At 44.3% G+C, this 15,820-nt stretch overlaps 1 protein-coding gene across 1 annotated transcript in view; it reads right to left on the bottom strand.

Annotated features, from left to right (window-relative positions):
• The window catches only part of USP32 (ubiquitin specific peptidase 32), a 252,360-nt gene extending 237,378 nt beyond the window's left edge, over positions 1–14,982 (bottom strand). The window contains exon 1 of the mRNA XM_056556716.1: positions 14,851–14,982. The gene's annotated coding sequence lies outside the window, so the exon portion shown is untranslated. The remainder of the gene's footprint in view (positions 1–14,850) is intronic.
• Between the last annotated feature and the right edge of the window lie 838 nt (positions 14,983–15,820).

Below are 15,820 nucleotides of genomic sequence, written 5' to 3'. Positions count from 1 at the left end.
TTACCCCAGCATAGTGCACTGATGGATGATCTCCTGGGTTTCCCCCCCAACTTGGTCGCACTGATGGGCTAATCACCCAGGGGTCCCCCCTAGTATGCTGCACTGCATGACTGATCCTCACAGGGGTCCACATAGTATGGGGTGCACTGATGCGCTTCTCCAGGGGTCCCACTAGTATAGGTGCACTGATGGCTGATCTCCAGGGTCCCCCCAAGTCTGGTGCACTGATGACTAGATCTCCAGGGGTCCCCTAGTATGGTGCACTGATGGACTGATCTCCAGGGGTCCCCCTAGTATGGTGCACTGATGCTGATCTCCAGGGGTCCCCCTAGTATGGTGCACTGATGACTAGATCTCCAGGGGTCCCCTAGTATGGTGCACTGATGACTGATCTCCAGGGGTCCCCCTAGTATGGTGCACTGATGACTGATCTCCAGGGGTCCCCTAGTATGGTGCACTGATGACTGATCTCCAGGGGTCCCCTAGTATGGTGCACTGATGACTGATCTCCAGGGGTCCCCTAGTATGGTGCACTGATGACTGATCTCCAGGGGTCCCCTAGTATTGGTGCACTGATGACTGATCTCCAGGGGTCCCCCTAGTATGGTGCACTGATGACTGATCTCCAGGGGTCCCCTAGTATGGTGCACTGATGACTGATCTCCAGGGGTCCCCTAGTATGGTGCACTGATGACTGATCTCCAGGGGTCCCCTAGTATGGTGCACTGATGACTGATCTCCAGGGGTCCCCCTAGTATGGTGCACTGATGACTGATCTCCAGGGGTCCCCTAGTATGGTGCACTGATGACTGATCTCCAGGGGTCCCCTAGTATGGTGCACTGATGACTGATCTCCAGGGGTCCCCCTAGTATGGTGCACTGATGACTGATCTCCAGAGGGTCCCCCTAGTATGGTGCACTGATGACTGATCTCCAGGGACCCCTAGTATGGTGCACTGATGACTGATCTCCAGGGGTCCCCTAGTATGGTGCACTGATGACTGATCTCCAGGGGTCCCCTAGTATGGTGCACTGATGACTGATCTCCAGAGGGGTCCCCTAGTATGGTGCACTGATGACTGATCTCCAGGGGTCCCCCTAGTATGGTGCACTGATGACTGATCTCCAGGGGGTCCTCTAGTATGGTGCACTGATGACTGATCTCCAGGGGTCCCCTAGTATGGTGCACTGATGACTGATCTCCAGGGGTCCCCTAGTATGGTGCACTGATGACTGATCTCCAGGGGTCCCCTAGTATGGTGCACTGATGACTGATCTCCAGGGGTCCCCTAGTATGGTGCACTGATGACTGATCTCCAGGGGTCCCCTAGTATGGTGCACTGATGACTGATCTCCAGGGGTCCCCCTAGTATGGTGCACTGATGACTGATCTCCAGGGGTCCCCCTAGTATGGTGCACTGATGACTGATCTCCAGGGGTCCCCCCTAGTATGGTGCACTGATGACTGATCTCCAGGGGTCCCCCTAGTATGGTGCACTGATGACTGATCTCCAGGGGTCCCCCTAGTATGGTGCACTGATGACTGATCTCCAGGGGTCCCCTAGTATGGTGGCACTGATGACTGATCTCCAGGGGTCCCCCTAGTATGGTGCACTGATGACTGATCTCCAGGGGTCCCCTAGTATGGTGCACTGATGACTGATCTCCAGGGGTCCCCTAGTATGGTGCACTGATGACTGATCTCCAGGGGTCCCCTAGTATGGTGCACTGATGACTGATCTCCAGGGGTCCCCTAGTATGGTGCACTGATGACTGATCTCCAGGGGTCCCCTAGTATGGTGCACTGATGACTGATCTCCAGGGGTCCCCTAGTATGGTGCACTGATGACTGATCTCCAGGGGTCCCCTAGTATGGTGCACTGATGACTGATCTCCAGGGGTCCCCTAGTATGGTGCACTGATAGCTGCGTATCATGAAGAAATCAATGGGCAGGGAAAGAGGGGACGAGAGGCTGCAGGACCCAGTATTCAGCATTCCTCTGCAGGCACAGACAGCCCGGGGTCCCGGAGCCCACCACACGGGGTGCCGCCTGCTGTCACATAGCTGCCACTGACCTTTCCACTCGCGTCATCATGTGTCACTGCTCGCCACCCACTCCCCCAGGAGAAGTGCCCCCCATGTCCACTAGCCTGCTTCTCACCTCTTTTGACGGCTTCATCATACGTGAGAAAACCGATCCGGGACTCCTTGGCCCCCATGATGATTCCTGTGACAAGAATAATAGGCGCAGGCGTGTCACTCCATGGCCGTCACACTAGCTCCAGTCCCTGGCAATCCCAGTACAGTAACGCTGTGCTCGGCTCCAGGAACCATCACCTGCTTTCCACACAGCAGCCTCAGCGGCCCCGCCCTCTGTTGCTCTAGCCGTCGCTTCCTCTAACGGAAGCCACGCCCACTCACGGAGAGGATCACGTGAGGCCCCCCCTGCAACGATAGTCCCCGCCCACGTGTCAGCTGTCAGTCGCGGTTGTTTCCACTGTGTAGTGAGGGTGAAGCGTGTCTGTCGAAATGTCAGTGACCGTCTCCTATGTGCAATGGTGAAAGCGCCAGCGAAATACTGACGTAGAATAAGGAGACTCTCACGTGACTGGTAGCCTTGAAGCCTGAGGCGGACATGTTTGTTGAGGGCATGTTTGGCTCTTCTGTGTTGATGAAACGCAAGTTGTGGTTACGGCGTCCTAGGCGTGTCAAACTTAGGCAGTGCAATGCGAATTAGGGCAGACCTTGTGTGACTGCTTCTATTTTCTAGTCTTAGAGATAAAAACTGGTTGGTGGTCCTGGTTCATGGTTGGTTGGTTTGTCATGTCAAATCGCCCCAAATAGAACCTTAGCATTTCCCTTCCACCTGGAATTTCCCTTTTATTCTTATGAGTAACATATTATCAGAAACAAAACAAAAAATGCCCCTCTTGTCTATATCAATTTTTCCCAACCAGGATTCTGCCAGCTGTTACAAAACTACAACTCCCAGAATGCCCAGACAGCCGTTGGTTAGTTATCCGGGCATGCTGGGAGTTGTAGTTTTGCAACCACTCGGGATGCCCTGGTTGGAGAACACTGGCACATAATTTGTCCTTATCCCCTTAAAGGAAAACTGTCAGATATTTTCTCCCGCACTATCCACAGGTAATGGTGGATAGTGCGGGAGACGCTGATTAAAATGAGCCCTACCTTACCAGGATCCGCCCCGCCGTTGGCCCGCAATTGTAGTTTTATTCTATGAGTATATCTTACTGTAACTGGCACGGGCGGGGGTTCTGCAGGTTAACTTGCACTGACATCAGCGCCGCTTATGAATATTCAACCTCCCTCCAGTTATGAGCGGCGAAGAGAGGCAGAACTGGAGGGAGGGGGGATGAATATTCATAAGCGGAACTGACGTCAGTGCAGAAGCCCCGCCCGTGCCAGTTACAGCAAGATATACTCATAGAATAAAACTACAATTGCAGACGAACGGCCGGGCGGATCCAGGTAAGGTAGGGCTCGTTTTAATCAGCGTCTCCCGCACTATCCACCAGTACTGTGGATAGTGCGGGAGAAAATATCTGACAGTTTTCCTTTAACCCCTTAAGGACTGAGCCCTTTTTCACCTTAAGGACTCGGCCATTTTTTGCAATTCTGACCACTGTCACTTTAAACATTAATAACTCAGGAATGCTTTTAGTTATCATTCTGATTCCGAGAATGTTTTTTCGTGACATATTCTACTTTAACATAGTGGTAAAATTTTGTGGTAACTTGCATCCTTTCTTGGTGAAAAATACCAAAATTTGATGAAAAATTTGAAAATTTAGCATTTTTCTAACTTTGAAGCTCTCTGCTTGTAAGGAAAATGGATATTCCAAATAATTTTTTTTAATTCACATTTCCAATATGTCTACTTTATGTTTGCATCATAAAATTGATGAGTTTTTACTTTTGGAAGACACCAGAGGGCTTCAAAGTTCAGCAGCAATTTTCCAATTTTTCACAAAATTTTGAAACTCGCTTTTTTTCAGGGACCAGTTCAGGTTTGAAGTGGATTTGAAGGGTCTTCAGATTAGAAATACCCCACAAATTACCCCATTATAAAAACTGCACCCCCCAAAGTATTCAAAATGACATTCAGTCAGCGTTTTAACCCTTTAGGTGTTTCACAGGAATAGCAGCAAAGTGAAGGAGAAAATTCACAATCTTCATTTTTTACACTCGCATGTTCTTGTAGACCCAATTTTTGAATTTTTGCAAGGGGTAAAAAGGAGAAAATTTTTACTTGTATTTGAAACCCAATTTCTCTCGAGCAAGCACATACCTCATATGTCTATGTAAAGTATTCGGCGGGCGCAGTAGAGGGCTCAGAAGGGAAGGAGCGACAAATGATTTTTGGGGGGCATGGCACCTTTAGGAAGCCCCTGTGGTGCCAGAACAGCAAAAAAAAAACACATGGCATACCATTTTGGAAACTAGACCCCTCGGGGAACATAACAAGGGGTAAAGTGAACCTTAATACCCCACAGGTGATTCACAACTTTTGCATATGTAAAAAAAAAAATTTTTTTTTCCTAAAATGCTTGGTTTCCCAAAAGTTTTACATTTTTTTAAAAGGGTAATAGCAGAAAATACCCCCCAAAATTTGAAGCCCAATTTCTCCCAATTCAGAAAACACCCCATATGGGGGTGAAAAGTGCTCTGCTGGCGCACTACAGGTCTCAGAAGGGAAGGAGTCACATTTGGCTTTTTGAAAGCAAATTTTGCTCTGGGGGCATGCCGCATTTAGGAAGCCCCTATGGTGCCAGAACAGCAAAAAAAAAACACATGGCATACTATTTTGAAAACTAGACCCCTTGGGGAACATAACAAGGGGTTAAGTGAACCTTAATACCCCACAGGTGTTTCACGACTTTTGCAAATGTAAAAAAAATAATACTTTTTTTTACCTAAAATGCTTCTTTTCCCAAAGATTTTACATTTTTAAAAAGGGTAAAAGCAGAAAATACCCCCCAAAATTTGTAACACAATTTCTCCCGAGTACGGCGATACCCCATATGTGGCCCTAAACTGTTGCCTTGAAATACGACAGGGCTCCAAAGTGAGAGCGCCATGCGCATTTGAGGCCTAAATTAGGGACTTGCATAGGGGTGGACATAGGGGTTTTCTACGCCAGTGATTCCCAAACAGGGGGCCTCCAGCTGTTGTATAACTCCCAGCATGCCTGGACCGTCAGTGGCTGTCTGGTAATACTGGGAGTAGTTGTTTTGCAACAGCTGGAGGCTCCGTTTTGGAAACTGGAGACGTTTTTCATTTTTATTGGGGAGGGGGGCTGTGTAGGGGTATGTGTATATGTAGTGTTTTTTACTTTTTATTTTATTTTTTGTTAGTGTAGTGTAGTGTTTTTAGGGTACAGTCGCACGGGCGGGGGTTCACAGTAGTTTCTCGCTGGCAGTTTGAGCTGCGGCAGAAAATTTGCCGCAGCTCAAACTTGCAGCCGGATACTTACTGTAATCCTCCGCCCATGTGAGTGTACCCTGTACGTTCACATTGGGGGGGGGAAACATCCAGCTGTTGCAAAACTACAACTCCCAGCATGTACGGTCTATCAGTGCATGCTGGGAGTTGTAGTTTTGCAACAGCTGGAGGCACACTGGTTGTGAAACACCTAGTTTGGTAACAAACTCAGTGTTTTGCAACCAGTGTGCCTTCAGCTGTTGCAAAAGCTACAACCCCCAGCATGTACGGACAGCGGAAGGGCATGCTGGGTCTTGTAGTTATGCAACAGCTGGAGGCATACTACTTTGGCTGGGGATGCTGGGGATTGTAGTTATGCAACAGGTGGAGACACACTGGTTTGCTACTTGTTTCACAACCTGTGTGCCTTCATCTGTTGCAAAACTACAACTCTCAGCAGTCACCGACAGCCAACGGGCATGCTGGGAGTTGTAGTTATGCAACCAGCAGATGCACCACTACAACTCCCAGCATGCACTTTAGCTGATTGTGCAAGCTGGGAGTTGTAGTTATACAACAGCTGAAGGTACACTTTTCCATAGAAAAAATGTGCCTCCAGCTGTTGAAAAACTATAAGTCCCAGCATGCCCATAAGGGAATGCTGGGAGTTGTGGTGGTCTGCCTCCTGCTGTTGCTTAACTACAGCTCCCAGCATGCCCTTTTTGCTGTCACTCACTCACCTCCTGCTGCTGCTGCTCCGGGCACAGGTCAGTCCCGCCGCCGCCGCCGCCGCCGTGGCTCCTGGGGCCCGATCCCAACATTGACGCTGGGGATCGGGGTCCCCAGCTCCCGGGGTCCACGTTCCGCACCCGCTTACGTGCTCCGGAAGAGGGGCGGAGCGGGTTGCGGGAGTGACACCCGTAGCAGGTGCCCTGATTGGTCGGCCGGTAAACCGGCCGACGAATCAGGGCGATTGTGAGGTGGCACCAGTGCCACCTCAACCCTTCTGGCTATGGCTGTTCGGGGCCGTCAGAGATGGCCCCGAACAGCCTGTAATACCGGGTCACTGGAGACCCGATTGACCCGGAATCTGCCGCAGATCGCTGGACTGAATTGTCCAGCGATCTGCGGCCATTGCCCCTGGGCGATATGCCGCGATGCCTGCTGAACGATTTCAGCAGGCATCGGGCACCGGCTCCCCTCCGGCTAGCGGCGGGGGGCCGGGATTTGACAGGACGTTCTCAAACGTCCTGAGTCCTTAAGGACTCGGAAAAGGGGCCGTTTGAGTATGTCCTGCGTCCTTAAGGGTTTAAGGACTCATTTCTCCGTTTTTGGATTTTCATTTTTTCCTCATCACCTTCTAAAAATCATAATGCTTTCAATTTTGCACATAAAATTCCATATGATGGCTTATTTTTTGTGCCACCAATTCTACTTTGCAGTGACATTAGTCATTTTACCCAAAAATCCATGGCAAAATGGAAAAAAAATTTATTGTGCGGCAAAATTGAAGAAAAAATGTCATTTTGTAACTTTTGGGGGCTTCCATTTCTACGCAGTGCATATTTCGGTAAAAATGACACCTTATCTTTATTCTGTAGGTCCATACGGTTAAAATGATACCCATCTATAATATAAATACATGCAGAAAAATGTATACGTTTAAAATTGTCATCTTCTGACCCCTATAACTTTTTTTCTTTTTCCGCGTAGGGGCCGGTATGAGGGCTCATTTTTTAGTGCCGTGTTCTGAAGTTTTAATCTGTACCATTTTTCCATTGATCAGACTTTTTGATCGCTTTTTATACATTTTTTTATGATATAAAAAGTGACCAAAAATACGTTATTTTGGAGTTTGGAATTTTTTAGCGCATACGCCATTGACCGTGCCGTTTAATTAACTATATATTTTTATAATGAATAAAAATGTGTAGCTCACTTAGGATATGGAGAGGGGTAAAGAGGCTCGAGGTTAAAGGTGATGCCCCCACCCAAAAGGCCTGAAACAATATGAAAAGGAATGTATGTATATACCAGTCCTCAAGAGCACAGGGGATGTAGTAAAGATAAAAGAGAATAGAGGATATGTGGATCCCAATGATTAAATTAAAATAAATTAATTATGTGGAATATAATAATGGAAGGTATATAACCGATCACCTACCAGGGCCCTTGCATCAGGCGAAAGGTATATCCCTAATTGAATAATACAGGTAAAACAGTAAAATAGCACAAAAAAACAATTAGTAGTAAAAATATAATGAATATCCGCTGTAAAAAATGAAGAAGATGGATTTGCAAAGAGTCTCTTTCAGTTATTATAAGTCTCTTTCAATTAATGTACAAGGACCAAGTCCATCAATCATGAATGATGTACCACAGATATCACAAATGTCAGGAATACCACAAGTACCAGAAGCATCAGAAAGTCTCAATGGTAATAGCGCTGATCGTCAGTAGTAGATCGTGGGAATCACATCAATTATAAGACCTGCAACTATGTTGCAGTCTTGGATACAATGTAGCAAGTTAGTGTCAGCGATGAATCACGGTGCACAGCACCACTCACCCTCATTAGGCTGGGTTCACACCACGTTTTGTTAAATACGGTTCCCATATACAGCTTGGAGGAGTGGGGGCGGGGCTTAATTGCGGCGCCCGCACTCAGTCGTATTCGGGAACGTTTTTGCCTGAGGTTGGGAAACCTCATACTGCCGAAAACGAAGCCGACCGGAGGCTGCGGTTCACTCCGGTCAGCTCATAGACATGCATTAAATACGGTTCCCGAATACGGCTGAGTGCGGGTGCCGCGATTAAGCCCTGCTCCCCCTTCTCCCAGCCGTATACGGAAACCGTATTTAACAAATGTGGTGTGAACCCAGCCTTAGGGAACTTGTACAGCTGCGTCCTGTAAGAGCTATGTCTTGCTTGTATTGCGGTGCCTGTCTGTGTTGCGGTCAGGGTGAGTGGTTCTCCGGGGGACTCCGAGTGTCTTTGGACTGGCACGGAGAGGCGTCCGGCCCGGCCTAGTGGGATGGTATCCAGGAGGTCTGCCGTCCGGGGCTGTGAGTGAATGGCTGGCAACAGGTGCATGTCTGAATGATGCGCTAGCAGTGCGCGCGTTGTAGTGGTCCTAATTCCATGGGCACCCAGCAGTTGCAAGCTGGGAATAAGCGTCTTTTAAAGTGATATACACAATGGATTTTGTGCTTAAAACAGGTTCAGACGCGTTTCAAAGCCACAGGCCTTTTCTTCAGTGACCAAAAGGTATGTATAATGAGTAGAAAGGTCTGTATTTATATGGTCTACATACAGTGATGTCATAATGGTTAAAGAGGCAAGTAAAACATGTAAACTGGCTAGTGGAAGTTCAGTATAAAATAAGGGATGGATCCACAAATAGGAAAAGAAGAAGAGAAAAGAGAAGAAAGAGGGAGAGATATGTATAATCACTCATTTAGTCAGTATTTATTATCCATTATTAGGATGAAGGTGTAAATAGTATGGGAATATAAATAAAAATAAAATGTATAGAAATAAGGATAAAAAAAAATGTATATATATAAAATCTGTTGTATGTGTATTAAATATGGAAAATGTACAAAAGATGTACAAACGATATATAGGTATGAAAAAATGTAAAAAATGGGAGTAGATGGGAATAGGGATAAAAATACAGATAAATATGAATATGTAATATGTAGTTAAAAAATGGGAAAAAATCATCAATACAAGAATGGGAGTAAAAATGAAATTGAATAAAATAAAATAAAAATAAAAATAGATATAAAAATGAAATAAAAATAAAATTAAAAATAAAAATAAACTTATAAAAGGGGTCTGGAAAGGCAAATAGAAGGGACGAAAGCAGTGCATTCAGCTGTAGACATTCGACTGTAGAAAATTCTTGGGGAGGATCTACCCCAGGAACCATCACCGGGTCGATAGGCGACCAGCCAGTGACGGGTCGTGAGGATGGGCCGCACCACAAGATGGAATCAAAGGAACCCGAAAATTTCAAGTTCCGCATTGAGTCCTCTTGGTTTGATTGTGTCAAAGTCAAATATTGATTCCACCTTTGACATTTTTCTAATATAATCCCCACCACGCCAACATTTTTTTACACTTTGGATGGCTAGGAAGAAAAGTTCTGACGGGTTCTGGTTGTGGTGCTCTATGAAATGTAATGATAACGGATGCGTTTTTAAACCTCTTTTTATGTTGTAGATGTGTTCTGCCATGCGTACCTTGAATTGTCTCTTCGTGCGGCCTATGTACTGTTTTTGACATGTACACTGAATTAGATAGATGACCCCGTTGCTGTGACAGGTAAGACATTCAGAAATTCTGTGAGTATGGTTATTGGATGTGGAAATGACTTCAGTAATTTTTGGGGGGAAATTGGTGGTTTTGCAAGCTTAACAGGTGCCACATCTGTGGAACCCCTTACTTTGTAACCATGTGGATGGTGTTGTAGAGATGTTAGATTGTTTTACTGTGGGGGCAACTTGGATGCATAAATTGGGGGCTTTTGTGTAAACTATAGGCGGCTATGCAGGTATGTTTTGTCCAATGATTTTATCCTTCTTTAAAAAATGCCAATTGTTTCAAATTATCATTTTATTTTTCTTATAATCTTTATTAAAAGGTAAAATAATCTTAGGGTCGTCATTTTGGGTTTGTATCTTGGTTTCTTTAGCAATAAAAAAAGAAGATCTATCTAAAACACGGACTTGATTAAAAGATTTATCTAAGGCACTCTTTCGGTAATTTTTATCCAAGAATTTTTCAGTACGAGCTTGGGCCTCTTCTTCAAATTTGGTCTGTGATGTGCAATTTCTTTTTAATCTGCGGTACTGGCCCGTTGGAACGTTTAAAAGCCATCTAGGAAGGTGTCAACTATTAAAAAGGATAAAACTATTTTTGGCTATGGGTTTGTGGTACGTACTGCAGATCAATTTACATACATCTATAGTGATTAAAAGATCAAGAAATTCTTGCCTGTGCTTATGTGTGGGGTAAAATTCAAATTAAGATTATTAGTATTAATTTCCTGAATAAAAACTTCTCTCGGGCCTTTCCAGATAAAAACTATATCATCGATATAGCGCCGCCATAGCAAATCTTTGCAAATCCATCTTCTTCATTTTTTACAGCGGATATTCATTATATTTTTACTACTAATAGTTTTTTGTGCTATTTTTCTGTTTTACCTGTATTAGTATTATTCAATTAGGGATATATCTTTCGCCTGATGCAAGGGCCCTGCTAGGGGATCGGTTATATACCTTCTATTATTATATTCCACATAATAAATGTATTTTATTTTAATCATTTGGATCCACATATCCTCTATTCTCTTTTCTCTTTACTACATCCCCTGTGCTCTTGAGGACTGATATATTTTTATAGTTTGGACATTTACGCACGCGGCGATACCACATATGTTTATTTTTATTTGTTTGTTTTTATGGGAAAAGGGGGGTGATTCAAACTTTTATTAGGGAAGGGGTTAAATGACCTTTATTTACTTTTTATTTTAATTTTTTTTAGGTGTTATAGCTCCCATGGGGGGCTATAACACTGCACACACTGATCTTTTAGCCTGATCCCTGCAAAGCCATAGCCTTGCATGGATCAGCGTTATAGGGGGCTGATTGCTCAAGCCTGTAGCTCAGGCTTGGAGCAATCAAACGCCGATCGGACGCGACGGAGCAAGGTAAGGGGGCCTCCGCTCGTGTCCTAGCTGATCGGGACATCACGATTTTATCGCGATAGTCCCAATCAGACCGACTGAGCTGCCGGGAAGCTTTTAATTTTGTTTTTCGATGCGGCGATCAACTTTGATTGCCGTGTCTGAAGGGTTAATAGCGCGCGGCACAATGATCTGTGCTGCGCACTATTAGCCCAGGGTCCGGCTATTAGTAGGACTGACCCGGTGTGATGTGGGGTCATGGCGTGACCCAGTTTTAAACACCGGGACCGGGTGCAGGGTGTACAGGTACGCCCTGCGTCCTTAAGAGATTAAGAACTGTCAAGAGTAGGAGAAAATCCCCGTAGAAAACATATGTTGCTCTGGACAGTTCCTAAAATGGACAGAGATGTCAGCAGAGAGCACTGTGGTCATGATGTCAGCAGAGAGCACTGGGTTCCAAAAAGAAAATAATTTCCTCTGTAGTATTCAGCAGCTAATAAGTACTGGAAGGATTAAGATTTTTTAATAGAAGTAATTTACAAATCTGTTTAACTTTCTGGCACCGGTTGATAAAAAAAAAAAAAAAAAAAAAGGTTTCCACCGGAGTACCCCTTTAAAGGGTTTTTCCAGGATTTTTTTTTCTTGCTGGCTTATTCTTAGGATACAACATCAGTTTCTTATCAGTGAGGACCCCCGATTGGAGGAGCTCTGCGGCCTCTTCACTTCCAGGCACAGCGCTGTACATTTTTAGTTCCTGGATCTAGTATTGTAGCTTCTCCCATTGAATTAAATGGGACGAGATGCAATTACAGGTCCAACCTCTACCCAAAGTATGGCGCTGTGCCTGGTTTGAAGTGAAGAGGCCACAGAGCTAACAATAGCATAGCAACCCCTTCAGTCAGCTGATTGTCGAACCTAGGGTGGAGTGGTGGTCTGTAACCTAGGCAATGAGCTGTTAAATGAGCACTATCATTTAAACAAATGTTTTATATTCACTCCTTACAGTAAATAAAAATAACTTTCTAATGTACTTTGTTTAAAATTAAATGAAGTTTTCTATGTTTTATTTGTGTTTTAAAAAAAGCTGCTACTAGGTGTCTCCCTACTTGTCCAGAGCACATTTCCCCCTATTTCTTGCACAGACTTTGGACTCCTGCTGGCCTGGCAGAAGTCCAAAATCAGGAAATTCAGTCTGGAGTTCTGGAAGGGGGGGGGGGGGGCTGCAGCCTTAGCCAATCATAGCTCATCTTACACTGAACTGCTCTGAGCAGTGTGTAGCATTGCGAGGGAGGAAAAGCAAGTGGAAAAACACAAGAAATCTCAGATAACACATCAGATACCATTATAATGAAACCATTTACAAAAAGGAACAAATCAAGATTCCCCCCCCCCCCCCCCCCCCAATTGTGGCAGGCATTGCTATAGACATCTTCTACAGAACTGTACTCAACGACACACATGCATTCCTTTATCCGCAGCCAGGGCCTAATATTCCATGAAAAGAAAAAGAAGCATTAAAATGGCTGGCAAATAAAGAAGAGATCATGGTCTCAAAGGCGGATAACGGAGGTGCAGTGGTCATTTGGTAAAAAAAAAAGACTGTTACTGAAGCCGAGTTTCAATTGGGGTAATATAATGGTCTCTGAAAGATTGAAGAGTAATCCAACTACTAAAAGAAAAGAAAAACTGAGGTCCCATTTAAGGAGACACACAGAAAAGGGAGTTATTTCTAATATTACGCCAAATAAGCTTTTTCCTGAATACCCGCGCCATTCCCACTGGTACATCCTACCAAAAGTTCATAAGTCTCTGAGCCAATCCCCAGGCCACCCTATAGTGGCCGGGATTGCCTCAATGACAGAATCATTGTCAAGTTATCTAGACTGGGTTTTATCTCCAATTCTGGTTAATATGCCTACATATTTAAAAGACACTGGAGACCTGATCCAGATATTGGAGAATTTCGTTTGGCAGGAAGGTTATCATCTCACCTCCATATATGTTGAAAGCCTGTACATCTGCATCCCTCATGATACGGGTGTACAGGCAATACGGGAGGTATTAAATGGCTTAGAAAAGTCGGCCAACTTTGTCCAATTTATTGCTGAATCACTGAGATTCATCTTGGAAAATAAAGCCTACCAATATGAGGGTACCTGGTACAGACAGAGACAGGGGATGGCTATGGGGATTCCTGTCTCCTGCACTTTTGCCAACCTGATTCTGTCTGTACTGGAGAGAGACCTAGTCCTAACAACCGATAAGCCATACATCAGGAATATAAAGCTGTTCAAGCGATTTGTAGACGACATTATAGTTGTCTTGGAGGGATCAGAATACACATTTGGCGACTTTGTTAAAGGGGTACTCCGGTGGAAAACTTTTTTTTTTTTTTTTTATCAACTGGTGCCAGAAAGTTAAACAGATTTGTAAATTACTTCTATTAAAAAATCTTAATCCTTCCAGTACTTTTTAGGGGCTGTAAACTACAGAGGAAATGTTTTTCTTTTTGGATTTCTCTTGTGTCACTACCACAGTGCTCTCTGCTGACCTCATCTGTCCATTTTAGGAACTGTCCAGAGCAGCATATGTTTGCTATGGGGATTTTCTCCTGCTCTGGACAGTTCCTAAAATGGACAGCAGAGAGCACCGTGGTCGTGACATAAGAGAAATCCAAAAATAAAAGCATTTCCTCTGTAGTATACAGCCCCTAAAAAGTACTGGAAGAATTAAGATTTTTTAACAGAAGTCATTTACAAATCTGTTTAACTTTATGGCACCAGTTGATCTAGCAAAAAAAAAGTTTTCCACGGCAGTACCCCTTTAACTATCTCAATAAAACCAATAATGTTAACATGACATTCACATATCAGTTTGGGGGTCCTTCCCTAAAATTTTTGGATATTGAGATAAGCGGAATAAGGAACCAGATATGAGTTATTGCATAAAAAGAAAAGAGGCCGAAGAAAGAATACATTTATGTTTTCCTTTTGTTATTCCCCCATGAATGCCTTGTTGAGTAATACCATCCGTAAAAACTGGTTTATCTTAAAACAGGACCCAGACTTAAAGAATGTAGCAGAAAACAAGCCAATAATCACATTTAAACAGAACAAAACTATAGGAGATTTCATTAAAAATATTAAGAGGAAAAGAACAAATAATAAAACAGATTGTTTGACAGCGAGATTACCAAAAGGTAATTTCAAGGGTGGGGATTGTTCAATGTGTGAACTTAACCTGGGCAAGAGAGTGTTCAGACTAGGACCTAAGATAGTAGAGGTCAAACAACTTATTACGTGCAAAACCACATTTGTAGTCTATTGCCTAGTATGCCCTTGTGGCTTCTATTATATAGGTAAGACTAAACGTAGGTTATTTGAAAGAATAAGAGCACGTGAGATCTGTGCAAACAAAACAGGGAGCTATCAGATTTATTACACTTATGAATTAAGTCCATGGAGGAAATACAAAAAGTATTAGGTTTGCAGGTCTTGAAAGAATAGATCCCCCAGAAAAAGGAGGTGATAGACTCCGTGCTCTATTACAAAAAGAAGCTCGCTGGATAGCGCAGCTGGAGGCAACAGGTGCTCTTGGTTTTAATGAGCGTAATGAATTTTCAGCTTTTCTGTAGGTTCCGGGTTTAGTCTTATGTTTTACATGGATGTGTGAAGTTATATATCCACATTATGTATTTGCTTTAACTCACCTATGTCACGAGTATGCTAGTACTATTTAAGAAGGCTCTACCTGTGATGTGACATCAATTCCGGGCCTGAAGAAACGCCTTGTGGGCGTGAAACGGTGCCATCGCCTCTTCCCTGCACATACTGCCCTGCCGTAACATCTATTCATTACCAGCCATCTGAGCTAATGAGCTCACAATATAGAACACAGCTTTTGCAACAGTGGTGAGTGATCCACGTTTCTTTTTCTATCTGCTCCACATTTATTTATAGAGTGAGGGAGGAAGTTCTCCCCTGTATTGCTTTAGATGATGTTACGCCTGCTGGGGAATGCCCCTTTCCAATCTGTGGATCTGACTAAGACTGAGCAGAAAATATCTGTAGAGAAAAGAAAAGAAAGGACCGACGGACGGCGCCTCGTGTATTTACCCTCAATAGATCGGGTGGTGGGTGGGGGGGGGGGCAACCCCACGGGGCTTATAGATGGCCGCTCACCTTGAGATCTATGCAAAAAAGCATATCACCCACTATATAATCCGGGTACTGTAGTGCGAGTCGCTGCTATGCCGATGGGTTGCAGGAGGAAACAAGTCGTCCCGGGAGTCAATATTAGAAGTAGAGCAGGAAAAAACCCTCAGGTATGGTGCTGCAGACTCTTGTAGACAGATGAGGCGGATGCCAAAGGTAATAGGAAAGTCCTCAGCAGGACATTTTATTAAAAAAACAATAAAATGGACAAGATTACGCGTTTTGGGAGGATCCCTCCCTTCTTCAGATCAGAGCAGAAAATACAGAGCAATATCAAGGTAGAAAACTAACAAATGATAAAAATGAAGGCAGGAGGAGGTTTATCATGATGAGGGCAGTGAACTGGGAGGATTATAAAATTTAAAAAGATCATGACAGGTACTCTTTAACAAGGGGAGAAAAGTAAAGGAGGCTATTTTAAAGGGCTAGTCCAGGGAACTGAACTTTTTAGACACAATGTGGGGC

Source organism: Hyla sarda, chromosome 2 (genome assembly GCF_029499605.1).
Source record: "Hyla sarda isolate aHylSar1 chromosome 2, aHylSar1.hap1, whole genome shotgun sequence".
Lineage (NCBI taxonomy): Eukaryota > Metazoa > Chordata > Amphibia > Anura > Hylidae > Hyla > Hyla sarda.
Note: the sequence above shows the minus strand (reverse complement) of the source record. Positions and strands in the feature narration are given on the sequence as shown.